The sequence below is a fragment of the Glycine soja genome, chromosome 7 (genome assembly GCF_004193775.1).
Source record: "Glycine soja cultivar W05 chromosome 7, ASM419377v2, whole genome shotgun sequence".
NCBI lineage: Eukaryota > Viridiplantae > Streptophyta > Magnoliopsida > Fabales > Fabaceae > Glycine > Glycine soja.
Window position 1 is genome coordinate 25,239,719 of NC_041008.1, and position 17,589 is coordinate 25,257,307.

At 37.0% G+C, this 17,589-nt stretch overlaps 1 non-coding gene and 1 pseudogene across 1 annotated transcript; one reads left to right on the forward strand and one right to left on the reverse strand.

The window, feature by feature from the left end:
* Positions 1–867: 867 nt before the first annotated feature.
* LOC114420791 lies at positions 868–974 on the reverse strand. The gene has a single exon (XR_003668424.1). It is a non-coding gene; the product is annotated as a small nucleolar RNA R71 (small nucleolar RNA).
* A 2,292-nt stretch (positions 975–3,266) lies between these two features.
* LOC114420531 lies at positions 3,267–9,169 on the forward strand (annotated as a pseudogene).
* The last annotated feature ends 8,420 nt before the right edge of the window (positions 9,170–17,589 follow it).

The window sequence follows — 17,589 nt, forward strand, 5'->3', positions numbered from 1 at the left end:
ATGTATTTGGGGTAGAAAAAAATTTCCTACGCCATGGCAGTGTCGGCTGAGGTCTCCATCGTCCAAAAAAAGTGATTCTGTCAAAAGTTTTTTATTTTTCAAGTATTATTCTCTTATTTTTCTTAACTTATCATTTTTAGCTTATATAGTTAGACTTCGAATTTTCATTTGAAATTTTTGGTGCTATCTTCTCATAATTTTATAAGGTTGCTCACAAAATTTCAAGTCATTTGGATATCATTTAATGGTAGCTGTAGTTCGAACCTACATTGTTACTTGCATAAGAAGGCAACTAATTGTGCATGCTGAATTTAGTGTATGACTAGAGGAAATCCATCTGACTTACAACCCTTTGATCCTGAGATAGATAGGACATTTCATAGATTAGTTAGACATCATTTAGTACCTTTTGAGCATCCTGAGCATTCTGATATTGGTGATTTTGAGCATTATAATTTTGAACATTCTGATTTTGAATATTCTGAGAACATGGCACACCCTCCACCCCGTGAGAGGACTCTAAGGGAATTGACTGCACCTGATTTCACCTACGAAAGCTTGTGCATCCAATACCCTGATGAGGATGCCCCATATGTTCTTAAAACTGGACTGATCCATTTGCTTCCAAAGTTTCATGGCCTTGTAGGTGAAGACCCACACAAGCATCTGAAAGAATTTCATATTGTCTGCTCCACCATGAAACCACCAAATGTCCAGGAGGATCACATATTTCTGAAGGCCTTTCCTCATTCTTTAGAGGGAGTGGCAAAGGACTGGCTATATTACCTTGCTCCAAGGTCCATCACGAGCTGGGATGACCTCAACAGAGTATTCTTAGAAAAAGTTTTCCCTGCTTCCAGGACCACGACCATCAAAAAAGATATTTCAGGCATTAGACAATTTAGTGGAGAGAGCCTATATGAATATTGGGAGAGATTTAAAAAATTATGTGCTAGTTTCCCTCACCACCAGATTTCAGAGCAGCTTCTCCTCCAATATTTTTATGAAGGACTCAGCAACATGGAGAGAAGTATGATAGATGCTGCCAGTGGTGGAGCCCTTGGAGACATGACCCCTGCTGAAGCCATAAATTTAATTGATAAGATGGCTTCCAACTCCCAGGAATTCAGTGCCAAAAATGATGCTATTGTCATTAGAGGAGTGCATGAAGTAGCCACGAATTCATCTTCATCAGTTGAGACTAAGAAGCTTGAAGGTAAACTAGATGCCTTGGTTAACCTGGTAACCCAACTGGCCATGAATCAAAAATCTGAACATGTCGCCAGAATCTATGGTTTATGCTCCTCTGCCGACCACCACACAAACCTTTTCCCTTCTGGGCAACAATCTGAAGCAATTGAACAGCCTGAAGCTTATGCTACAAACATCTACAACATACCTCCTCAATCTCAACAGCAAAATCAACCACAACAGAATAACTATGATCTCTTCAGCAACAGGTACAATCCCGGATGGAGGAATCATCCCAACCTTAGATGGTTGAATCCTTCACAACAGCAGCAACAACAACAGCCTTATTTTCAAAATGTTGTTCGCCCAAGCAGACCATACGTTCCTCCACCAATCCAGCAACAACAACAACAGCCCCAGAAACAGCAAACAGTTGAGGCCCCTCCGCAACCTTCCCTTGAAGAACTTGTGAGGCAAATGACTATGCAAAACATGCAGTTTCAGCAAGAGACCAGAGCCTCCATTCAGAGCTTAACTAATCAGATGGGAATGTTAGCTACACAGTTCAATCAACAACAGTCCCATAATTCTGATAGATTACCTTCTCAATCTGTCCAGAATCCCAAAAATGTGAGTGCCATTACATTGGGGTCAGAAAAGCAGTGTCAAGGACCTCAACCAGTAGCATCTTCCTCATCCGCCAATGAACTTGCCCAACCTCACTCTACTCCAGAAAAATATGATGACAAAAATTTAAAGAGTAAGTTACCTAACAATTTCTATGTAGGTGAATCTAAAGAGAAGCAACATATCCCTCTTCCATTCCCTCCAAGAGCATTTTCCAACAAAAAAATGGAAGAGGCAAAGAAGGAGATCTTGGAAACATTTAGGAAAGTAGAGGTAAACATACCTCTGCTGGATGCAATAAAGCAAATTCCAAGATATGCTAAATTCTTGAAGGAGCTGTGCACTAATAAGCGAAAGCTTAAAGGAAGTGAAAGAATTAGTATGGGCAGAAGTGTCTCTGCATTGATTGGTAAATCTGTTCCCCAAATCCCTGAAAAATGTAAAGATCCAGGTACATTCAGCATACCTTGTATTATAGGGAATAATAAGTTTGACAATGCCATGCTAGATTTAGGAGCTTCTGTTAGTGTTATGCCTCTGTCTATTTTTAATTCTTTATCTCTAGGTCCTTTGCAGTTAACTGATGTGGTAATTCATTTAGCTAATAGAAGTGTTGCCTATCCTGCTGGTTTCATAGAGGATGTCTTAGTTAGAGTTGGTGAGCTGATTTTCCCTGTTGATTTTTATATTTTAAATATGGAGGGATTTTCTAAAGGATCAGTTCCCATCATTCTAGCCAGACCTTTTATGAAAACTACTAGAACTAAGATAGATGTATATGCAGGCACACTATCTATGGAGTTTGATGATATAACTGTTCATTTTAATATTCTTGATGCTATGAAACACCCATCTGAAGATCTTTCGGTATTTCGTGTTGAAATAATTGACCATATTATTGATGAATTTGTACTTGATCATATGTCTGAATTTGATGCTGAGAGTGAATCTGAATTTGATATTGATTACATGTTTGCTGATGTTTTACCTCTTGAGATTGATTTTATAGAGTCAGATAGAACTAGCCATGTTTCAGGAAGTACACAAACCTCTTACTTTCTTTATGAGGTACAGGCTGAGAAACCATCTCTTTCTACCACTATCCAGCCATCCACACCAGAATTGAAGGCTCTGGGATCAAATTTAAAATATGCTTACTTGAATGATAGCAAAAGTTTTCCAGTAATTATATCTGCCTCCCTTGTTGATAAGCAAGAGGAGAAGCTGTTATCAGTTCTCAAGAAGCATAAGAAGGCTATAGGCTGGACCCTGGCGGACATTCCTGGTATTAGCCCATCCACATGTATGCATCGAATAAATTTAGAAGATGGGGCTAAACTAGTAAGATAGTCACAGAGAAGACTCAACCCGGTGATTCTTGATGTAGTGAAGAAGGAGGTAACCAAGCTTTTGCAAGCTGGAATCATTTATCCTATCTTCGATAGCCAATGGGTGAGTCCCGTCCAGGTAGTTCCAAAGAAAACCGGTCTCACCGTGATAAAAAATGAGAAGGAGGAGCTGATTCCTACTCGGGTGTAGAACAGCTGGAGAGTATGCATCGACTAAAGGAGGTTGAACTAGGTTACCAAAAAGGACCATTTTCCACTGCCATTCATTGACCAGATGCTTGAACGCCTAGCAGGTAAATCTTACTACTGCTTCCTTGATGGTTTTTCATGTTAGATGCAAATCACTATTGCTCCTAAGGAACAGGAAAAGATCACATTCACCTGCCCCTTCGACACTTTCCCCTATAGGAGGATGCCTTTCGGCCTGTGCAATGCCCCCGATACCTTCCAGTGGTGCATGATTAGTATTTTTAGTGATTTTTAGAAAATTGCATAGAGGTGTTTATGGATGATTTCACTGTATATGGATCCTCTTTTGATGTTTGTTTGGATAGTCTGGAAAAGGTTTTGAATAAATGCACCAAAACTAACCTTGTTCTAAATTTTGAAAAATGTCATTTTATGGTTGAGCAAGGTATAGTTTTAGGCCACATTATTTCCAGTAAGGGCATTGAAGTAGATCCTGCAAAAATTTCGGTTATTTCACAATTGCCTTACCCCTCTTGCGTGTGAGAGGTGCGATAGTTTCTTGTCATGCAGGATTCTACAGGCGCTTTATAAGAGATTTTAGCAAAGTAGCCCTTCCACTATGCAACTTGTTGCAAAAGGAGGTGGAGTTTGACTTTAATGATAAATGCAAAGAGGCTTTTGATCGCCTCAAAAGAGCAATGACTACCACCCCCATCATCTAGGCACCCGACTGGACAGCCCCTTTTGAGCTTATGTGTGATGCATCAAATTATGCATTGGGGGCTGTCCTTGCACAGAAAATTGATAAATTTCCTAGGGTGATATATTATGCTTCTAGGACTTTAGATGCTGCCCAAGCGAATTATACTACTACTGAGAAAGAGCTACTAGCCATAGTTTTTGCTCTTGAAAAATTTCGTTCTTATTTGCTTGGTACTCACATTATTTTTTATACTGACCAAGCAGCTTTAAAGTACTTGTTGCAGAAGGCTGATTCAAAGCCTAGGTTGATCCGATGGATGCTCTGGCTCCAAGAGTTTGACTTGGAGATCCGTGATAGGAGCGGAGCACAAAATTTAGTTGCTGATCATTTGAGTCGGATCGAACATGTGTCTGATGAGGACTCACCCATTCGGGATTATTTCCCGGATGATCATTTATATATATTGTATAGTATTTCTGATTCTCTTTCTACTCCCTAGTTTGCTAACATTGTCAATTATTTAGTTGCTTCTGTTTTTCCTCCCTTAGCATCTAAGGCCCAAAAAGATAAAATTAAAAGTGATGCTAAGCATTTTATTTGGGATGACCCCTACTTGTGGAAATTGTGTAGTGATCAGGTTATTAGACGATGCATTCCAGATCATGAGACTGACTCAGTCCTGCAGTTCTGTCATTCTTCCGCATTGGGAGGTCATCTGGGTGTTCAAAGGACAGCCCGCAAAGTGCTTGACTGTGGCTTTTATTGGCCCACCATCTTTAAAGATGCGTGGAAGATTTGTAGCACTTGTGAGCAGTGTCAGAGAGCAGGAAGTGCACTTACATGGCGACAACAAATGCCTCAGCAACCTATGCTATTCTGTGAGGTGTTTGATGTCTGGGGTATAGATTTCATGGGCCCTTTTCCTATATCTTTTGGTTATGTTTACATTCTCCTTGCAGTTGATTGTGTTTCAAAGTGGGTGGAAGCCAAGCCCACTAGAACTAATGATGCTAAGGTTGTTGTAGATTTTGTCAGATCTAATCTGTTTTGCAGGTTTGGAGTACCTAAAGCAATCGTTAGTGATCAAGGAACCCATTTTTGCAACAAATCAATGCATGCCTTGCTTAAAAAGTATGGGGTTGTCCACAGGGTATCCACACCATACCACCCCCAAACCAATGGACAGACAAAAATTTCTAACAGGGAGATCAAGAAAATTTTAGAGAAGATTGTGCAACCAAGCAGGAAAGATTGGAGTACCAGGCTAGATGATGCTCTTTGGGCACATAGGTGATGCAATCCTACCCCGCAAGGGCATTGGATAGAAAAACTCCAAGTAGATTGGGCCAGAGATGCAAGAGAAGGCCCTAGGGTTCTTATGAGCCTTAGGGTAGATTTCGGGCCCATGGGCTAAGTACGAGCCTACTTATCTTTGTAAATATTAGATTAAGGTTTCATTATTTTTGGGCCTTGTATTTAGGGCTCCATAATGTAAGTAGGGTACCCTAGAAATATAGGATTTTTTTCAGCCCTTGTATTTTAGGGCACCTAGACTAGTTTTTGTATTAGGGGTAGTTTGTAATTTCACATGAACTAAGTGGATATTTGATGTGTGTGGTTGGAAATAAATTTAATTGAATTGGTAGAAGCCCAATCCAATTAAATTTTAGAGGGGGAGGTGAGCATTTGCTTACTACACCCCATTGCCACATCATATAGTCACACTTTGTGCATGTCCTTCATGCTTTTCATGCCTCATGACACCTAAGCACACTTAGTGGAGAATCTTGGAATTGATCTTGGATTAGTGGGCTGAACCATAACTAAAATTCACTAATCAAAATTAGTGAAATTTTGGCTCCACAAATTCAATTTCAAATTCAAGTGAAATTTGAATTTCCCTCCAATTTTGTGTGACACTTAGGCTATAAATAGAGGTCATGTGTGTGCATTTTTTTTTCAACTTTGATAATTTGAATATTAAACTTCAGATTTCAAAGCTCATTTAGAGCACAAAATTTCGTGCTCTTCTCTCCCTCTCCCTTCATTCATCTCCTTCTTCCTCCAAGCTCCTATCCATGGCCTCCTATGGTGGTGAGCTTCTTCTAGACTCATCTTCTCCTTGAAGTGGCGTCTCCTCTCTCTCTCTTCCTTTCTCCATTCCGCTGCCATTCATCTTCCAAGAAGCAAAGGAATCCATTGATGAAGAAGATCCTAGGCCTACAAGCTCCAATGGAGCTTGCATCATGTTCCCTCCCCTTTGAAAAGGATTTGACCTCAAATCCCGAGGTTCTTGAAACTCTGGGCTTTTTTCCTCAACACTTGTAAAAAGAACAAAAACATATGTATTAGTGGTGTTTAGTATGTTGAAGTAAGGTAAGGTCTGAAAACTCATTTCCTGGGCATCTTCCCATGAAGGAACATGGTTCCTCACCAACTCAATGAGTGGTGCTACAAGTATAGAAAAATATGGGGCAAACCTTTTGTAAAAGTTTGTTAAGTCTTGGAAGCCCCAAATTTTTCTTACACTTGGTGGAGCGGGCCACTCAGGAATGACCTTTATTCTCTTAGGGTTCATGGGAACCCCTTGATCACAATTTAAAAAATTAAGAAAAGTAAAGCAATGGAACATACCTTTTTCTGTATTTTCATGTTGATTATTCCTACCAAAAAGTATGACAAACCTAAGGTGTCCCATATGAGTGCCTAAGTTTGTATTGAAACTAAAAATAAGAACAAACCTACCTAATGAGTCCCTATGTACACAAATCATGAAGATGTTGGGTGCACGAGTGATTTTACAAAAGAGTGTTGCACCACCCAAAGCATTCATCACACCACCTATTTTAGGGATTTGGTGCCTAATAATACCTATTTTGGGCACCAACAAAGCACAAGGATTTAATCTCTTGCGAACCAAACCCTCATCCAACAACTCCTTTACTTGAGGAATAAACTCAAGCCTAAGAGATGTGGCTGATGTGCCATCATTTTCTTCTATTTTCTAAACCCTTTTTGCACCATTTTAATTATTGATTGGTCTTAATTGTCAATTAATTAGGCAGTTTTATTATTTGGGCCCATTCAGCTAATTTGATGTTTTTAATCTAATTTCAGGAATTAATGAAGCATTGGGCTTGAATCTAGCATTGGGCTTGAATCTAGAATTGGGCTTGGACTTGAAGAGGGCAGACTAATTTATTCTATAAAATTAGATCTTATCTTATCTAGATATTATTTAGATTTGATCTCATCTAGATATTATTTCATCTAGATCTTATCTTATCTTATCTTATCTAGATTTGATTTGATTTTACTTATGGGCTTGGATTTAAAACATATTTGTAAGCTTTGGGGCTGAAAAAAACTATATAACAGCACCAAGGTTCTAGTTTAGGGCCCCCCCCTCTCTCCCTCGCGGGAGACTCTCTCTCTCTCTCCTCTCTCTCTTCTATTTTTCGTTTTTAGTTTTAGTCTCTCTTCTCTTTCTCTTTTATTTTCATTTTTTTTCAATTCCAGTTCAGACTTTTTCATTCTCTATTTGATTAATGGAAGGCTAAGTCCGCAGCGTTGTTTTCCCTTGAGGATCAAGCACAGTTCTCTTTGAGGTTCTATTATTACTGTTAAATTCTGTTTAGTTTTTCCTCTTCACTAATTACTTTGAATTTGTTGCTTTTAATTCATGCATGCTTAGTGCTTGATTAATTGTCTCTGCGCTTAATTTACGTTCATGCTTAATGATCGTTTATGAGTAATTGGTGTATGTGAAGCTTAATCACATAATGAATGCCTTATGTTGAATTTCGCTTAGTAATTTAATTTAGGGTTGGATTAAGTGGTTAAACTGATAAAGGATAAACTCTCGTAACCTAGGATAAGAGACTTGCTTGTGAATCAAGGGGAAGCAACGTGTTTTAATTCTGATATTTTCTAATTCACATATATTCGCTGTTTAATTTACAAAAGCAAACAACCCCCCCCCCCATCGTTACTGTTACTGTTACTGCAAGTATATTATGAACATTTGGCTTGTCACTGCTCGTTGGGAAACGACCTAGGATCACTTCCTAGTTACTGCATTTTCATGTTTATTTGATTCGGGTACGGCCTCGATCAAATTTGGCGCCGTTGCCGGGGAGCAGTGTCCAAAGGTTCATAATAGCTAGCTATTGTTGTGTGTTTAATCCTTTCGTGTTTTATGTTTAATTGTTAGTATTGTGTTAGTATGTGTGTTAGTGTTGATTAGTTCACTGGTATTGATAACAGACAAATCCAGAATCCATATATCTAGGCTAATTAGACTTGTCAGGTTTTAGCGATTTTAATATATAGATTTTAGTCCTTATTTTCATTGTCGGTCTTCCTTAGAAGTAGTTATTCCTTATTTTTTACTGTTAGGTTTTAGGAGTAAGTATTTAGATTTAGTAGATTTAGATCTTATTTATTTGAATTTCTTAGAAGTAGTTATCTTTATCGCAATTTAAATATTTTATCATATCTTATCTTTAAATTTTTTATCTTATCTTATCTATTATATTTATCTTCTATTTTGATCTTTCAATCTTTTATCTTCGAATTTTATCTTTAAATATCTTATCTTTTCTTTTATCTTCTAATTTTATCTTTAAATATCTTATCTTTTCTTTACCTTATCTTCTATCTTCTATTTTAAATTCTTATCTCTTGCTTTTAAATTGGGTTGCATTAATCTAAATACAAACAAAGTCCCTGTTTCAGTCTTGGGTGTTTTGCTGTGAAGATTGTGCAGCCAAGCAGGAAAGATTGGAGTACCAGGCTTGATGATGCTCTCTGGGCACATCGGACTGCCTACAAAGCACCCATAGGAATGTCTACTTATCGGGTTGTCTTTGGAAAGGCATGTCATCTTCCAGTGGAAATTGAGCACAAAGCATACTGGGCAGTGAAGACTTGCAACTTCTCTATGGATCAAGCTGGCGAGGAAAGGAAGTTGCAACTGAGTGAGTTAGATGAAATCCGCCTAGACGCCTACGAGAATGCCAAGTTCTACAAAGAAAAGACCAAGAAGTTCCATGATAGCATGATAGTTAAAAAAGACTTTGTGGTTGGGCAAAAAGTGTTATTGTATAATTCTAGGCTTGGACTCATGAGTGGTAAGTTGAGGTCTAAGTGGATTGGTCCTTTTGTTGTTACTAATGTTTTTCCTTATGGTACAGTTGAGATCAAAAGCGACTCCACAAACAAGAGCTTCAAGGTCAACGGACATCGACTTAAGTCATTCCTCACGAACCCTTCTTTAGTGGACGTAGTGGTGGAAGAGACTTCCTTACTCCACCCTACTCTTCCTCCACCATGACTTAGGGAGTTTTTTCTTTTCCTATCTCCTTCTTTTCTTTTATTACACTTGTCCGATTCTCTTTGATGATTTAATTGTTTTTAATCTTTTAATTGTGCTACATTGAGGACAATGTGTTGTTTAAGTATGGGGGGGGGGGGGGAGTGTTCTTTGGTTTTGCTAGTTTTGTTGGTTTTGTTAATTTGTTAGTTGTGTTAATTTGTTAATGTTGTTAGTTTCGTCGGATTTTCAGTTTAATATTTTGGGTCAATTTTGTGTGCACGTACGACTTTGCATGTTTTTCTTTGAATTATAGGATATGTTCAAGAAATGGGTAATTGTTTTGAAAATAAAAGTTCTTGACATTTTGTGACTTGAAATCCTTGATTCTTCTCTACATGTCATGATAGTTTTGAAAGCTCAATTTGAAAGTGATGATTTTACCTTTGTGAGAATTTGAGCCATCCATCATTATAATCATTTGGTGTGTTTTGCCCCATTGATTGCTTGCACAATAGCCTTGGCTTGATTCTTGTTGATGCGTCCTAATTCACATGCATATTTGGAAATGATTAAGGCAATTTTGTTCTTATAAGCTTCTAGCCAAATGGACTTACCTTGAATTAATTCCTTTGATAGCCCTTTTGAGCCTTGTTTCCCTTTCCTTGTTTTGAAGCTCACTACAAGCCTTAAGTGAAAAACCATGATATTACCATATCCTTAAGGAATTTTGGAGCTTTGGAATTGTTTTGGGAATAAGTGTGGGGGGTTTTTGTTTCATTGGACAACTTGTTTTGTTGGCTATGCTTCATGATGTATTTTGGGCCATACTTGATGTACATTGTATATTGGTTAAATGTTGGACATGCTGAATGAAATGTTGTTTCTCAAAGGTAAAAAAAAAAAAAAAAAATTCGAAAAAAAAAAAAAGAGAAAAGCAATAAAGTTGAGTGAATAAGATCTTAAATGGCACAAGAATGATGAAACTCTTGGTTCTACTCTTCATGTTTAATTTTTATCTTTACTTCTTTTTATTTTCTTATTTTTTTTAATATGCACTTATTCCCCTTTGCTCCTCTATTCCTTTGGGATTTAGCCACTTATTCCATATTTCTCCATACCTTGTCCTTGGCCCCATTACAACCTTAAAAGACCTTTTGATCCTCATGTGCTTGTGTTTATGGTTGATTGTCAATTTTAGAATCTTGCCAAGTTTATGTGGTGTTTGCTTTCATGGGTGCTTTGAGGGTAAATAGTAGCCTAGACACTTGAGAGATAGAGTGTATATCTTGTGAGGCTTTATCACTTTTCATTCTTGAGCTCATTAACTATTTTGCCATGATTGGGTTGCTTGGATGATTTTCATGAATGTCTTGACTTTTTGGATCTCCTTATGTTAGATGTTACCCATTCCTTTTATTCCTTGATGTTCATTGAGAAATATGTGAATGTTTTTGTTTGTCTCCCTCTGATATCCTTGGATTTTGTTCTTTGTTTCATTTTGCCCAGGAATGCAAAAGGCTAAGTATGGGGGGTTTTGATGTGCCATCATTTTCTTCTATTTTCTAAACCCTTTTTGCACCATTTTAATTATTGATTGGTCTTAATTGTCAATTAACTAGGCAGTTTTATTATTTGGGCCCATTCAGCTAATTTGATGTTTTTAATCTAATTTCAGGAATTAATGAAGCATTGGGCTTGAATCTAGCATTGGGCTTGGACTTGAAGAGGGCAGACTAATTTATTCTATAAAATTAGATCTTATCTTATCTAGATATTATTTAGATTTGATCTCATCTAGATATTATTTCATCTAGATCTTATCTTATCTTATCTTATCTAGATTTGATTTGATTTTACTTATGGGCTTGGATTTAAAACATATTTGTAAGCTTTGGGGCTGAAAAAAACTATATAACAGCACCAAGGTTCTAGTTTAGGGCCCCCCCCTCTCTCCCTCGCGGGAGACTCTCTCTCTCTCTCTCCTCTCTCTCTTCTATTTTTCGTTTTTAGTTTTAGTCTCTCTTCTCTTTCTCTTTTATTTTCATTTTTTTTCAATTCCAGTTCAGACTTTTTCATTCTCTATTTGATTAATGGAAGGCTAAGTCCGCAGCGTTGTTTTCCCTTGAGGATCAAGCACAGTTCTCTTTGAGGTTCTATTATTACTGTTAAATTCTGTTTAGTTTTTCCTCTTCACTAATTACTTTGAATTTGTTGCTTTTAATTCATGCATGCTTAGTGCTTGATTAATTGTCTCTGCGCTTAATTTACGTTCATGCTTAATGATCGTTTATGAGTAATTGGTGTATGTGAAGCTTAATCACATAATGAATGCCTTATGTTGAATTTCGCTTAGTAATTTAATTTAGGGTTGGATTAAGTGGTTAAACTGATAAAGGATAAACTCTCGTAACCTAGGATAAGAGACTTGCTTGTGAATCAAGGGGAAGCAACGTGTTTTAATTCTGATATTTTCTAATTCACATATATTCGCTGTTTAATTTACAAAAGCAAACAACCCCCCCCCCCCCCCATCGTTACTGTTACTGTTACTGCAAGTATATTATGAACATTCGGCTTGTCACTGCTCGTTGGGAAACGACCTAGGATCACTTCCTAGTTACTACATTTTCATGTTTATTTGATTCGGGTACGGCCTCGATCAGTGGCAATGCTAACAAGTGTCTTTTTACAAAGGAGAAAATGTGGAGGTTGTCTAAGAATGGAAATTTCTTTAATATTTGTCTTTATTTCAAAATGTCTTTCCTTCTTAGCTAACCTCTTGGAGGAGACACTTACCTCCTTACACTCCTCCTTAACCATTAAAGGTTGTCCTTCTTCTTGGGGGTAGATCTCTTCACTAGATTCTTCCCCTTTTGCTTCTTCACTTTTACTAGAGGAAGGTGAAGTAGTAGCCTCATCTTGGCTACTATAAATGTCTTGGCCCCTCATAATCATGGTTTTATTGGTGGGGCATTGAGAAGTAATGTGTCCTCTTCCAAGACATTTAAAGCACTTCATGGAGCTAGTCTTCTCTTGCATACTAGCCTTAAGGGGTTGCTTTTCTATTGTCTTCCCCTTATCATCTTTGGGCTTAGAAGGTCTCACCCCTAATATTCCTTGACCTTGGTCTTTCTTTGGATAAGAGTGAGAGCCATAAGATTTTGAAGTAGACTTCCTTTTAAGTTGTTGCTCTACCCTTATTTCCCAATCTAAATTAGCCTCTACATTGTCCTTCCCATGGAAGTATGGGAGTTTAATGTTAACCTCTTGAGGCTTTCTTTCATTTTCTCTCCTATGGGAGTGAGGTCTAAGATGTGACCTATGCCTTCCTTCATAATAGTCACGAAGTTCTTCACTTAGGCTCTTGCAAGAGTTATGACTACTATAGGAGACATGTTTTTCTCTTTTCATTTCTTTCCTTATTTTTCTTCTTTCTTCCTCTCTTATTTTCTCTCTTTCATCTTGACTTATTTCTTCCACTCTTTTTTTACCTTTTTCTTTTCTCTCCTGTTTTTCTTTCCACAACTTAAGGGATCTCAACTCATCTAATATCTTATACAAGGGGTCCTTAGGAGTAGAACCCTCACCATTAACACTAGATGAAGAATGTAGACTCATGCTGGTTCCTAAGTTATGGTTCTTTCTTGTTGGGGGTTTGAAAAAAAGGTATAAGAAACTATGGTTGAAACTAGCCAAAATAAACACTAAAAGAGGTGTGAAAGATAAGGTAAAAACTAATTGGTAAAAGGCAAGCTATCTAGGCGGTTTGACAATGGAGGGTAAAGGAAATAAGCTATGAAACTAAGCAAGAAATTAAAGTGCAATAAATGCAAACTAGGCGGATCCTAAGAGTGTTTGGATGACCTCATTTAAGGTTCCCAACAAAACACTCACTATCCTAAGGGAAAATTGCCTAAAATTATTACACACAAATGGAAGTAGGGTGACCTATTGTAGGCTCCCAACTTACTTCCAATGAAAGGCCTTTTTGTTACAAAATTTGAAAGCAAAACAAATTGCCAATTACAAAATTACAAAAAAAAAAGTCCTCAATTGTGGTGGCTATTCTCTCTTTAGTATTTCACTCAATTTGGAGTGCTTCTTAGTCCAATAGCTCTTAAGGTGGTTGGCCCCTTGCTTCTTGACTCAAATTCTTCAAGATATGGCACCAATCCTCCTTTCCAATTCCCTATATGGCAACTCACAAGCAAGGAAACAAAGAGACAAGCAACAACCAAAGACCAAAAAAAAAATGAAATGACAGCTAAACCAATAGAGTTTTAACAAGACAAATTTCCAAGGATTATTCAACAATTAAAGCAATGAAAAGCACAAAAAAGCAAGCTAGGACTCAAAGAGAAACCTAGAATGGCTCTAGAGTAGAGTAGAAAAACTCTAAAAAAAAGACTCAAGAAACCTCTAGTTTTGGCACTTGTTTTCGCAATAATTTTCAATTGAAATTTCAGAACTAGGATTGGTATAAAATAGGCACCAATTATAGAACAAATTTTGAGCCAAAACAACAAGCACACTTTCCTTTCACTTTTCCTTTTTTTTTTCCTGGACACTGATTTTTCTGCCAACTTGTGAGATTTTTATTATTTTTTCCTTTAATCCAAATCGCTTGGTTCTTTTTTGATAATTTTGTTCCAGATGTCTGGAAAATTCAGTAAACGTTTCAGCTCAAAAAACGTAGTGACCAATTTCCAGTAATTTATACAAGTTCGTATGTTCAAGCTGCCAGCACCAGCGATTTCAACCTAGAAATCAAGAGTAGTGTTTATGTTGCTTAAGGCTTGGATAGTTACAATTTGTGTTTGCTTATGCTCAATTATCTTGAATAACACAATTAAAGAGAGCTTAAGACTTATTTTGATTCACAAATCCAGCCACAACTCAACTTCATCATAGGCATCATGTAGGAAACCTAGAAAGCAAAAAAAAAGTTCAAGAACAAGACTACTTCTAGGAATTGATTTAGAACATGTTATGAACTAAATAACATGCATGAATTAGACTCAAAATTAAAAAGATAGGCTAAGAATGACAAGAATACATGAACAAATGTATCTAGAATTCAATCAACAAAATAAAATTCAAAACAAACTTAGAACATAATGTGACAATTACTATGACTAAACATGACTCTAAGACAACATAGATTAAGTGATTTACACTTAGATTTTTGTGTTTTTTTTTCTAATCAATATTTTGGAACAAAATTTAGATCTAAAGGTTCAGCACAAGAATATTATGAATGAAAATTGATAGAACCTAAAATACACACAAAAACAAGATTCAAGAGTAGATCTACAAAATTTGAACCATAGAAATGCAAGAACAAGTGTAGATCTAAGATTTAATCGGTTTATTTTTTTTGAATCTACTCTAAACAGCACCAAACCACAAGACAATGGAGGATATACATGGAGAATAAGATGAAGAACAAGGAATTAAAGAGAATTCACCGAACAAAAAGATAGAGGAAGCAAAAGAACATCACCTAGATGAAGATGCTCTTGATACCACATGATGCAAGCTCCATTGGAGCTTGTAGGCCTAGGATCTTCTTCATCAATGGATTCCTTTGCTTCTTGGAAGATGAATGGCAGCGGAATGGAGAAAGGAAGAGAGAGAGGAGACGCCACTTCAAGGAGAAGATGAGTCTAGAAGAAGCTCACCACCATAGGAGGCCATGGATAAGAGCTTGGAGGAAGAAGGAGATGAATGAAGGGAGAGGGAGAGAAGAGCACGAAATTTTGTGCTCTAAATGAGCTTTGAAATCTGAAGTTTAATATTCAAATTATCAAAGTTGAAAAAAAAATGCACACACATGACCTCTATTTATAGCCTAAGTGTCACACAAAATTGGAGGGAAATTCAAATTTCACTTGAATTTGAAATTGAATTTGTGGAGCCAAACTTTGGAGCCAAAATTCCACTAATTATGATTAGTGAATTTTATTTATGGTTCAGCCCACTAATCCAAGATCAATTCCAAGATTCTCCACTAAGTGTGCTTAGGTGTCATGAGGCATGAAAAGCATGAAGGACATGCACAAAGTGTGACTATATGATGTGGCAATGGGGTGTAGTAAGCAAATGCTCACCTCCCCCTCTAAAATTTAATTGGATTGGGCTTCTACCAATTCAATTAAATTTATTTCCAACTACACACATCAAATATCCACTTAGTGCATGTGAAATTACAAAACTACCCCTAATACAAAAACTAGTCTAGGTGCCCTAAAATACAAAGGCTGAAAAAAAATCCTATATTTCTAGGGTACCCTACCTACATTATGGAGCCCTAAATACAAGGCCCAAAAACAATGAAACCTTCATCTAATATTTACAAATATAAGTGGGCTCGTACTTAGCCCATGGGCCCAAAAGCTACCCTAAGGCTCATAAGAACCCTAGGGCCTTCTCTTGCATCTCTGGCCCAATCTACTTGGAGTTTTTCTATCCAATGCCCTTGCGGGGTAGGATTGCATCAATAGGACTGCCTACAAAGCACCCATAAGAATGTCTCCTTATCGGGTTGTCTTTGGAAAGGCATGTCATCTTCCAGTGGAGATCGAGCACAAAGCATACTGGGCAGTGAAGACCTGTAACTTCTCTATGGATCAAGCTGGTGAGGAAAGAAAGTTGCAACTAACTGAGTTAGATGAGATCCACCTAGAAGCCTACGAGAATGCCAAGTTCTACAAAGAAAAGACCAAGAAGTTCCATGATAGCATGATAATTAAGAAGGACTTCATGGTTGGGCAGAAAGTGTTATTGTATAATTCTAAGCTTGGACTCATGAGTGGTAAGTTGAGGTCTAAGTGGATTGGTCCTTTTGTTGTTACTAATGTTTTTCCTTATGGTACAGTTGAGATCATAAGCGACTCCACAAACAAGAGCTTCAAGGTCAATGGACACCGACTTAAGACATTCCTCACAAACCCTTCTTTAGTGGACGTAGTGGTGGAAGAGACTTCTTTACTCCTCCCTACTCTTCCTCTACCATGACTTAGGGAGTTTTTCTTTCCTACCTCCTTCTTTACTTCTATTACATTTGTCTGATTCTATTTGATGGTTTAATTGCTTTTAATCTTTTAATTGTGCCACATTAAGGACAATGTGTTGTTTAAGTATGGGGGGGTGTTCTTTGGTTTTGGTTTTGTTAGTCATGTTAAATTAGTTTAATTTTGTTAGTTTTGTTGGGTTCTAGTTTAATTTTGTTAGTTTTGTTGTGTTAAATTTGCATGTTTGTCTTTGAATTATAGGATATGTTCAAGTAATGGGTAATTGTTCTGAAAATAAACTCTTGACATTTTGTGACTTGAAATCCTTGTTTTTCCTTTACATGTCATGATAGTTTTGAAAGCTCAATTTGAAAGTGATAAGTTTACCTTTGTGAGAATTCGAGCCATCCATCATCATAATCTTTTGGTGTGTTTTGCCCGTTTGAATGCTTGCACAATATCCTTGGCTTGATTCTTGTTGATGCTTCCTAATTCACATGCATATTTGGAAATGATTTAGGCAATTTCATTCTTATAAGCTTCTAGCCAAATGGACTTACCTTGAATTAATTCCTTTGATAGCCCCTTTGAGCCTAGTTTCCCATTTCTTTGTTTTGAAGCTCATTACAAGCCTTAAGTGAAAAACCATGATATCACCTTACCCTTAAGGAATTTTGGAGCTTTGGAATTGTTTTGGGAATAAGCTGGGAATAAGTGTGGGGGGGGGGGGGGGGGTATGTTTCATTGGAAGATATGATTTTTGACCATGCTTAATGTTTTATTTTGGCCATGCTTGATGTGTGTATATATATATATATATATATATATATATATATATATCTATATATATATATATATATATATATATTGCCTAGTTCTTTCTTTAATATTCAATAAAAAAAATAAAAAAAAAAGAAGAAGAAGAAAAGAAATGAAGTTGAATAAATAAGGTCTTGATATGAGAACTTGATTTGGGAGCCTTGGTTGATTTTGTTGATATTAGAGGGTTTGGGTTTACTACTTGTGCTTAATTTCCACTTATTCCCCATTGCTCCTCTATTCCTTTGCGATTTAGCTACTTATTCCATATTTTTCTTCCCTACCTTGTCCTTGGCCCCATTACAACCTTTAAAGACCTTTTGATCCTCATATGCATGTGTTGTCAAGTCGTTTGTCAATTTTAGAATTTTGCCAAGTCTA